Raw genomic sequence first — 9,965 nt, forward strand, 5'->3', positions numbered from 1 at the left:
GAGCCCCCCCACCCCCTGAAAATCGACTGACCCAAAAGTCGATTCAGTCGACTGAAGTGTAGCTAAATCGGAGCAGCATCGCAAGCAAGAGCAAGAGCGAGAGCAGCATCGCGAGCAAGAGCAGTAGCAAGAGCAGACCAGGCAGGGGACCGAGAGAAAGAGCAGAGCAGCAGCGCGAGCGAGAGCTAAAGCAGCAGCAGCTCCTACTGATGTGGACGTCGCCGCCGAGGGAGCGACGCCGTGGAGGAAGTGGCCGGTGACGCCGCCGTGGATGGAGCCGCGCCGTGTCGGCTCGGGACCGAGCGCCGGCAGCACCGTGAGATCGAATCAAGAAGAAAATGCGGCGATTAGTGTACAACCTCTTTGGTGGCGCTGATTAGGCCGCAACTTCATCCGAGGAAACGGTGATGATGATGCTCTTCCGGTGGTGCAGGTGAAGACGGTGGTGTGGGAATGGAGGTGGCGCGAAACACGAGGGGAACGTCGGGGCAGCTCCTTGGAGGTGGAGGACGGGGTGGCTGAACCGGCGGGATGATGAGATCGACGACGGATCCTCATCCGGTACGGTGGATGAGGGACGTCGAGGTGTTGCTGTGGACGACGTCGTCGGGGAAGAGGCTCCGGCTGGGTGGCGGACGGAGCAGGGAGTGCGGTTTCGTCGCGGGTTTTCGCGGCCTCGGTGTACGAATGGGTGGGCGGATGGGATGGCAGTGGGGAACCATGGCTTAGAGACGCGCTTGTCCGAAATGTGGGGTAAGTTACAAAAGTACCCCCACCGATTTGAGGCGGTTCTTTCGGTTCAGGGGTACCACGGGCATTTCGCGTGTCAGGATTTCACAGGAGGTGGGAGTTTCCGCACGCGTTGTAATTTCGGAATAGCAAGGCACGGGTTGAGATGGAGGGAGTGTTCGGAGCACAACGAGACAAAGATATATCTTAAATATTTCGGGCTAACAAGGCGCGGGTTGAAGAGGCGGGAGTTTCGCAGCACGATAGACAGAGACGCTAGCTTGAATTTTCGGCATAACAAGGCGCGGCTTGAAATTTTGGAAGAACAAGCTTAACGTGTACCCAAAAAAAGACAATTTGCACCTCAACACGCACAACACACACACAAACACCATTTAGACTAGAGTAAGGTACACGTGCATTGCACGCATGAGATTTGGCAACCAAATTATGAATAAATACCACATTATAGCATGCAAGCTTTGAGTCATATATGCGTGATGGTGATGTTGGTTTAATTCTTATAGTTCATTTCATTCAAAACCATCTAGTTTTTATAAGAAAGCTAATCTATTTTAAGATTCATGGAATTGTGCGTCGTAAGACATAAAGTAAAAACAAATAATGGCAAATCATGTAGAAAACATTTGGGCAATTCTGATACGGAAGATTCTGGAACAAATAAGAAGTGCTTGTGTTTTGATGTTTGTGCATTATGCTTAAGTTCAACCATGGAGTCTTCTAGATTATACATGTGGCGAAATCTGGTGGAATCTAGATGATATCCAACGGCCAGTAGTGCTCAAATTTGCCATCTTTGGACCATCGGATTCGCCTCATCCAATGACCATCTTTCAAAGTTAAAGTTACCCGCACACAATATAAAAAAATATAAAATATAAAATATAATATATATATGGGTATAGATATAGATATGTGATGCGAAAGCCGCCCATCATCTCCAATTAGAATAGTGTGTCCATGCACGGATGCGACGTGGCCAAATGATGCCTGCCATCGGTATCTCAAATTCAAATCAGTCTCACCTTGTTCAATGTGTATACATTACAACATGCTCGTTTCCAAACCACACCGCGCAGATCTCCGTTATATTCATGCATGCATGGGTTTCAAACATCAGGATCTCTTATTCAAATATTTGAATTCAACTTTACATTGATTATGACCTCACCTATTCTTTTACACCCACACAGTAGTCTTCTTTTTATAATTGTACCACTAACTTTCTCTCGTGCATGCATGCACACACACTACGAGTCGGCATTATCCATCGCACGCATGCAATCTTTTTCTTCATGTCAGTCTCCCATGAAGGCACACACCCACACACATCCCCCTCTCCATCATATCGGGCATTCTTTATCTCTCACGCGTGCATGCGCAACGATCGATGTTCCTCTATGTATGTGTGTATATAGCTAGGTCTTTCATAGTTTTCCACACAAACCGATCAATCGATATATCCAGTGGGGTCTCACCCTCTTTCCCACGTCCACATCGATCAATCTATACCTCTCTATATAGGATTAACATATATAGCTAATACACCCACATTAATTATATATCCAACGTCCCCCTCTCATCATCCATGCCTTCCACTTCATCTCTCAGACGCGTGCACGATGGCGAAGACAGGGGCAGTGAGGGCCCTGCCCCCTCCCCCCCAAACATCACTATATATCGAGGCTAATATGAATGTGATCATTAGACAATTGCTGCTAAAAATGGTTTAAGTTCATGAATTGACCCTCCTCGTAATGGATTAGCAATGCTTGGCCCCCTAGCTCATTTATTTTTCATGGCTCCGCCACTGCGCGCAACAACGCACGTGTTCGCCCCCTCTCTCTAAATATCGATCTCGCACTTGTGCATTCCTTCATAGTCTCCCTCCACTCGGCCCCTCGCACCATCTTCTAGCCCCCAACTGGATTTTTCCACATGTACAATCTGGCAGACTCCATGGTTGAACTTAAGCATAATGCACAAACCTCAAAACAACAGTGGTTCTCTTTTGTTCTAGAATCTTCCGCATCATAACTACCCAAACTTTTTTTCTAGTTGAATTGCCATTATTTGTTTTTACTTTATGCTTTACAACGCACAATTCCATGAATCATAAAATAGATTAAGGGCTTCTTTGATTCAAAGGATTCTCAAAGGAATTTTGGAGGATTCTAATCATCAGTAATTTTTCCTATCTTGGTTGTTTGATTCGTAGGATTGTAAACCATAGGAATTTTTCCATATGATTCATTTGCACAAGATTTCATAGGAAACATCCCATCCACTCAAACCTCTTTGAAAGAATTCTGCGTTTTTTCTATGCACAATCAAACACTCGTACAATCCTGTAGGATTCAAGACGACATTCCACTATAATCCCATGTTTTTCCTATTCCCGTGTTCTTAGCTTTTTTCATAAAAACTAATTGATTTTGAATGAGATGAACTATAAGAATTGAATGAAGGGCTACATCAGGCATATATGACTCAGAGCTTACATGCTATAGTGTGGTATTTATTCATAATTTGGTTGCAAAATCTGATGCGTGCAATGCACGTGTACCTTACTAGTACTTCGAGTATGTGCTAAACACGTAAATTAGAATACCAATGGCACGCTACACAGTGTCTCTCTTACAGTTCATGAAGCCACATGGCACATGTGGAGGCGTTGTCGCGACCTCCTTGCGTGGATTGATCACAGTGACGTGCTGCTGGTTCCAGAAGAATGTACTCGTCCTCCCTGAGCCATACTGGCGGTACATGCACGAAGCGAAGATGTGCACGCACGCCACGCACGCACTCATTCCCTCGCACGCACACGCGGGTACACGGGAGGACGCAATTTTGTACCAAGATCCACCCCATGTGCTAATTTGACGCGTGTAAAGTCGTTCACTTCATTGATGGTCAATTAATGCTGCACATGCAAATTGAGTGGACGTGAGGGCGGAAGAAAGACATTATTACTCCATTGCGCGCATGCGAGTAGTTAAATCGTGGGTTGCTAGTAGTACTTCCATTGGTATCCTTCGTATTTTGTGCCAATTTTTGACAGTAACATAATATTTACGCATTTGAGCAGTGTAGTACTTGAAGTTTATGTTCCGCTAAACTCATCGGGAGCCGTTTCGGGCCTCGAAACCAAAACCATCAATTAATCTTTACCTTGTTCCCATCACATTCGAAAGCCTGCTCACACCTACTGGTACGTACCAAACCTGAACGTGTTCCCACTATGCAGGTACTAGTACTAGTGCTAGTACTTAGGTTATAAAAAGGGGAACTACCTAACCGAAAATTACTCTACCTTTCCTGCTCATAAGTGCTTCTTCTTCGTCCGTCGTTGCCATGGCCGATGAGCAGAGCTCTAGGTCGAGAACTACTCGTAACAAGGGAGCGGCAACCAAGGCTGCAGAAAAAAAGAGACGGCTCGCCGCCACGCAGAGACCTCAAAAGATCTCTCACCGGCAGGCGATGGCTCCCAGGAGCGCCCTAGCCGCGGAGGCGAACATGCCGAGCCGGTGGAGCTGGAGTCGTTATCCCTCGACGGCATGCCCGATCAGCTCAATAAGCAGAAGGAGTTCGTCCAAGGCTTGATGGAGTTGCTGAAGCAGAGCCTCGACGACATGCCCGCTGAGCTCAATCAGCAGGGGGAGTTGACCGCCGGCTTGGGGATGCTGCTGAAGAAGAGCATTGCCTCGGAGAAGAAGGCGACCGGCGAAATCCTGTGACTTCAGGAGGACAAGGCGAAGCTCTGCCACGAGATCGACCTGTTGAAGGAGAAGAACGCCGGCTGGAAGAAGCTGCATGAGAATAGTAGTTCCTCGATGAAGATGCTGCAGGCCCTCATCATGGAACAGAAGGAGGAGTTGGCGAAGCTCCGCATCGAGCACCCGGCTGCTGTCAAGGTACGTAATGCGGCCGTGGAACAGATGATGAAGGCTCGCGTCGAGAAATCCCGCGTCATGGACAGAATGAAGAAGATGGCGGAGGAGACGCGCAAGGAGATGGAGGTCGTGGAGGCGATGAAGAAGCATTTACGACTCCGCGGCGAATTAGATCATTTGGGGTGATAATCTTCCTTCTTCTTTTGCTCCTGTGTTTCATCTTTTGCTTCGGGTGTTTCGCCGCACGTGTCACGTTCTCTGCGAGGCATGAATAGAACAATGGTTTTTTTGAGGGAATGAATAGAACAATGCTAACAATGAGATGACTAGCAAATTAGATCATTTTTATTGCCATATGGCACTGGGCTGCCGTGTTTCATGCTCCTCCGTCGCAGTACTACTCCAGTGGAAAACTTGAGTATACCGCACGGTTCTTTGCTCCTCCTCGATCAGGTCGTCGGCGCATTTATACGAGCAGTCAAATCACAAGGCCCTGCCTTCCAGCAGTAATGAGCCGTAAAATCACAAAGGCCCTCGCCTCTCGTGAAACCGACCAAGCTAGAGTGCCCCGCCGTCTAGCCTTTTAAAAAATGTATACTTTTGTACAGCAGTAGTATCGATGGATTGCGCCATGGAGCAAAGCTTGAAATTAAAAAAAGGTGGTACATATAGAGAGCGCTCGTCGCCAAATTATGCATATAGTACTATTAAAAAGGCTAGTCACAATAATGGTGTCCAGCACAACCCACCCCTCAAATAAAACTAAGAGGGTGGTTGGATACGTTTAGTCCCATGACTAAAAGTAGTGGGACTAAAACATGCTAGCCTCACCCATGCTTGGATCCAAATACTAAAAAGGCTAAAATCAAGTTAATGAGCATTTATTATCACTCGAGCCGGTGCCGGCCATGGCGAAGTAGTGGCCGGTGATGAACTCGAACCGGTGCGGGCCACCATCATCTTCGGCACCAGCCAATGATATCAGTTGGGCAGTGGGGAAGCGAGCCCTCCTTTGCGCTGAAGCATATACCTCCGGGGCTCCCGGCAGTCCGGTGATCGTGCTGCCGGACATGAGGAACACAAATCGATCGGTGGGCGACCATTTAGGCCAGGTATTATATACCTGTGCTGTCCAGAACAAGCACCGCGTAGTTCATTTGAATGTAATGAAATCCGTCATGTTTGTATGAAAATCCGGTATTTTATGTGATTTCCGTCGTTGTTTATATGAAATATCAGTTTGTCTATGTGTTTGCGTGAATTTCGTCCGGTTGGTTGAGTTGCTGTCATAATGTGTGCGGCTACGGTTGGATGGCGTAATTTGCGGGTCGCCGGTCGGTCTGCGGGCGGCTCGGGCGGCGTTGTGGGACAAAAAAACACAGCTCGTGCGAGCTCGTCTCCAACGTGCGCGCTGGAGGATGCATGACAGGATGAGCACCCAAGCCATTCCTCGTTCATCGGTGGCAAAGGCACCGGTGGACAAAAGGGTCGCCAATATTTTGGCTACCCCAGGCAAGATCCAAACAGCCCCTCCCAACAGATTCAAATCCCTCGTTCGCCGTGGAATTTTGCCATGTGTTGTTTTCATGGACTAGCAAGATGCCCGTGCATTGCACGGAACATCAAGATGCATTTTTTACAAACTCCCGCATGCATGCCAGGGATAATTAATGTCCTCCTTTGCTAGTACCACGAGGCAAACACCATTAATATTGCATCAATTAGTGTTAGTGGCCTTGTATATCTACAAATTGTAATTTTGATAGTGGCCCCTTGTATATAAAAATGAAGGGAGAAAGAAGAGAGATAAGGTGAGGAGGAGTGGGGCGTGGTGGTGACTGGTGGTCGGACTGGGCGGAGGCATGGGGATGGACGGCGCATTATGTCTAGGTTTGTATCTCTCTCACACACACCCACGTAGGTGGGGGACGTGCACGAAGAGAAGATGTGCACGCATGGCGCACGTACTCCCGTCTCTTTCCCAACCACACCTGCGCGGGTACACGGTGGAGCTCATTTCTGTACGAAAAAGGCAGCCGACGTGGTAATTTGGCACGTGTACTAGTTGTCCACTCGGTGGAGGGAGGATCGTCTACCACGGTTGAACAAACAAATTGCGACTTGACGCGTTATGTTAAATTAAAAAAAGAGGCAAACCATGTGGGGCCTACCTTAGAGGCAAGGCTCTATACACTGGAGTACTTTTGATGTGTCCCGTCAACTCGCAGAACGAGGAGAAGCTTGCTTAGTACGCCGTCTCCCCCGCCCACGGGCGCGGTGGCTCGCAGGATGAGGTGAAGCTTGCTTACGAGTAGTAGTAGTAGTACTACTACTACTGTACGCCTTTACGCCCGCCCCCTCGCCTACGCGCGCGGTGGCTTGCAGCACCAGGAGAAAATTTTACTACTCCCTCCGTTTACTCCTCGTCCCTACTACGTACTTCCGTTAGTACTCCCTCCATTTACTTATACAAGGCCACTATAAAAATACATTTTGCATCTATACAAGGCCACAAATAGTAATCGAGACAAAAGTTACTACTCCCTCCTTTCCAGTTTATGGCTCAATTTCAAAATCTCTCCAACCAAGGTAGACGGTGAGTGGTCGAATTAATTTCGTAGTTTGCACAAGTAATTAGTATGCTCGTTTTTCTCATGAAGTTATGTTTACGGAGGCATTAATTAGAACGAATGCATGAACGACCACTAAATTTCCATGAACTTGTACATGCATTGGTTAGTTTCCTCTTCACACTACTTGCGTCGGGTGATCTAACGCACCTCGAATTCCAACATGTAATGGTACTACTACTAGTATAGTAGAATTGAGACTTATCAAACGGAAAAACGAATGTTTTTTAGCTGAGCCCTATAAACCCTAGTGGGTACGTACTCCGTAAAAATAGATTTTTCCAAAACTAAGTCGCTCCCTTTCATGAATTCTGTAGTATACTCCTCCGTCGACGCTCCCTTTCATGAATTCTGTACTTCGTGTCGCCGACATGTGGGACATATAGCAACCGGGTCGACGTGTCAAGCACCAAATAACAATGCAGAACAGCAGGGGGACGCACCCCACTCGTACCAGCCCAGTAGTAGTAATGAGCAATGAGACGTCAAATCACAATGCCGCACCTTCCCAGACGGACGAAGCAACCATTATTTCACACTTCGGTTCGCCATCATCTCAAACCACGTAGTATTGCTTCTGCCTCAAGAGGGACACGCGCATCGCCTTGGTACATCATGACACGTGGGACCGCATGACAGGCCATGCTCCCCCGCCGATCGCTCGGTAAAATCATCTCATTTTTACTATACTTCCTCCGTATCGGTTTACTACATGGCATGCACGTCGTTCTAGGTTGAGAATTTAACTGGCTATATATGTGATGAACAGTACTCTAGCCTTTTAAAAATGCATACTTTTGTACAGTAGTACTATCGATGGATTGCGCCATGGAGCAAAAATTGAAATTAAAAAAAAGGTGGTACATATAGAGAGCGCTCGTCGCCAAATTATGCATATAGTACTATTAAAAAAGTTTGTACGTGCATAATTGGGGTGCTAAATTCTATTAAAGAAATACTAGTAGTATGTACATACTGAAGAGTTAAAGTAATGAGAAGAAACATAACATAGTTCTGCTGGGGGCTCAGCACAACACACCCCTCAAATTAAACTAAGCACACCTGAAATTAAACTATGCAACTAATCCGGTTGACAGTGCATTAGAAGTTTAGAACCACCATGAGCAACAACACTGCCACCTTACTCGGAGTCCTCGTCCACGTCCTCGACTTCGTCCTTGTCCCTCTTCCTCTTGGCCGATACTTCTTTGCTTGAACTGCACACTTGGCTGTTGCTCTTCATCCAACCCTTGTAGATATTGAAACAAAGGTAGCCATCCATTGCGGCGTAGTGGATGTGGTCTATATCTAGTACATTCCGCTGCCATGCATGACGATGAAACGTGTAATGAGGTTTCTCCAGTTTACGGTACGAAGGATGAACCATGGCTCCTGCCAGGGTCAGCATTGAACGCTGACGAGAGGGCACCAGTCGATTCTTCTGGAGGTCGAAGGGGTTGCCTACAACGAGGCCTATCCGACCCAGGACTTCTTTATCGTTCTTAAAGTCTACAATAACGAATTTCACTGTTTTGTCCTTGAGGAAGTTCCTAAAATCCTGGCACTCAACGTCGGCATGGCATATGTGGTAGACCAAGCAAACGTTATGTACGCAAACCTGGATCACGGCGGGCTTCTTCCTCTCATCGTCCGTTAGATCCTTCTCTCGTCCCAGGACTATGGTGTACTCAACATCTAGCCCAGCGACCCACTCATCATCTGAGTTTTCGAACATGCATCTGAAGCAAGAAAGGCATCCTTTCACCATCGCGGAAGAACGGGTGTAGATGACGTCGAACTCATCGCCGGTGATGGTTCTAACCTTGTACTCACCGCCGATCGTGGCGATTTGGGACGCCATGGATTTGGGAGGAGGGTTAGGATTAGTGGAACTGCCGTAATGTGAATGGATGGGACGACTAGGAGTGAACCGCCCTAGTATTGAAGGACGTGCGGGGACGAGTAGGAGCGAACTGCCAGCGTGCGAACGGCAGGGTAGTGGCTTTCCATTCTCCCATGATACGGGCTTCCGAGAGCCCTTGGATCTGAGATCGAACGGTTGCATGGCGTGATTTTAGACCTATTGGTGAATATCCTATCCTGGGGGGTTATTCTGCAAATTTTCAGCAACTTAGCATGCGACCGTTTGATCTCAGATCCAAGGGGTACCAGCAGCCAGTATCATGGTCGCACCTACCACGACTGTCGCGTCGCTCCCGCGGTCGCGCCCTTGGAGATTTAACACGGTGCGTTAGGCTATCTGATGTTGGCATGCCATACATAGTCATCACTTAGTCACTCATACTACAACAAGGTTGGCTATAAGTGTATTTTTTACTCCTCTCTATCTCTTTCTTCGTACTCCCTCCGTCCCATAATATAAGAATGTTTTTGACACTAGTGTAGTGCCAAAAACGTTCTTATATTATGGGACACAGGGAGTACTAGTATTTATTGCATTTGCGAAGGAGTGACCTCTTCCAATGAAATGGTGTTGCTAAGTTTGCTTCATTTAATTAGCTATAGACTCAAAATTGTCTTTTCACCTAGGTACACGCGCTTAGCACCATTTCTTCCTTGGGTCACCAAACTAGTCTCTCTCTTCTTGATTACTTGCCACATCAGACTTTATGCCTATGTGGCAAGCTTAAGCACCTGTAGGAGCAAGTAAAAGTAAGTACAATAGTGCGCT

The sequence above is a fragment of the Triticum aestivum genome, chromosome 2D (genome assembly GCF_018294505.1).
Source record: "Triticum aestivum cultivar Chinese Spring chromosome 2D, IWGSC CS RefSeq v2.1, whole genome shotgun sequence".
In the NCBI taxonomy this organism is placed as follows: Eukaryota; Viridiplantae; Streptophyta; class Magnoliopsida; order Poales; family Poaceae; genus Triticum; species Triticum aestivum.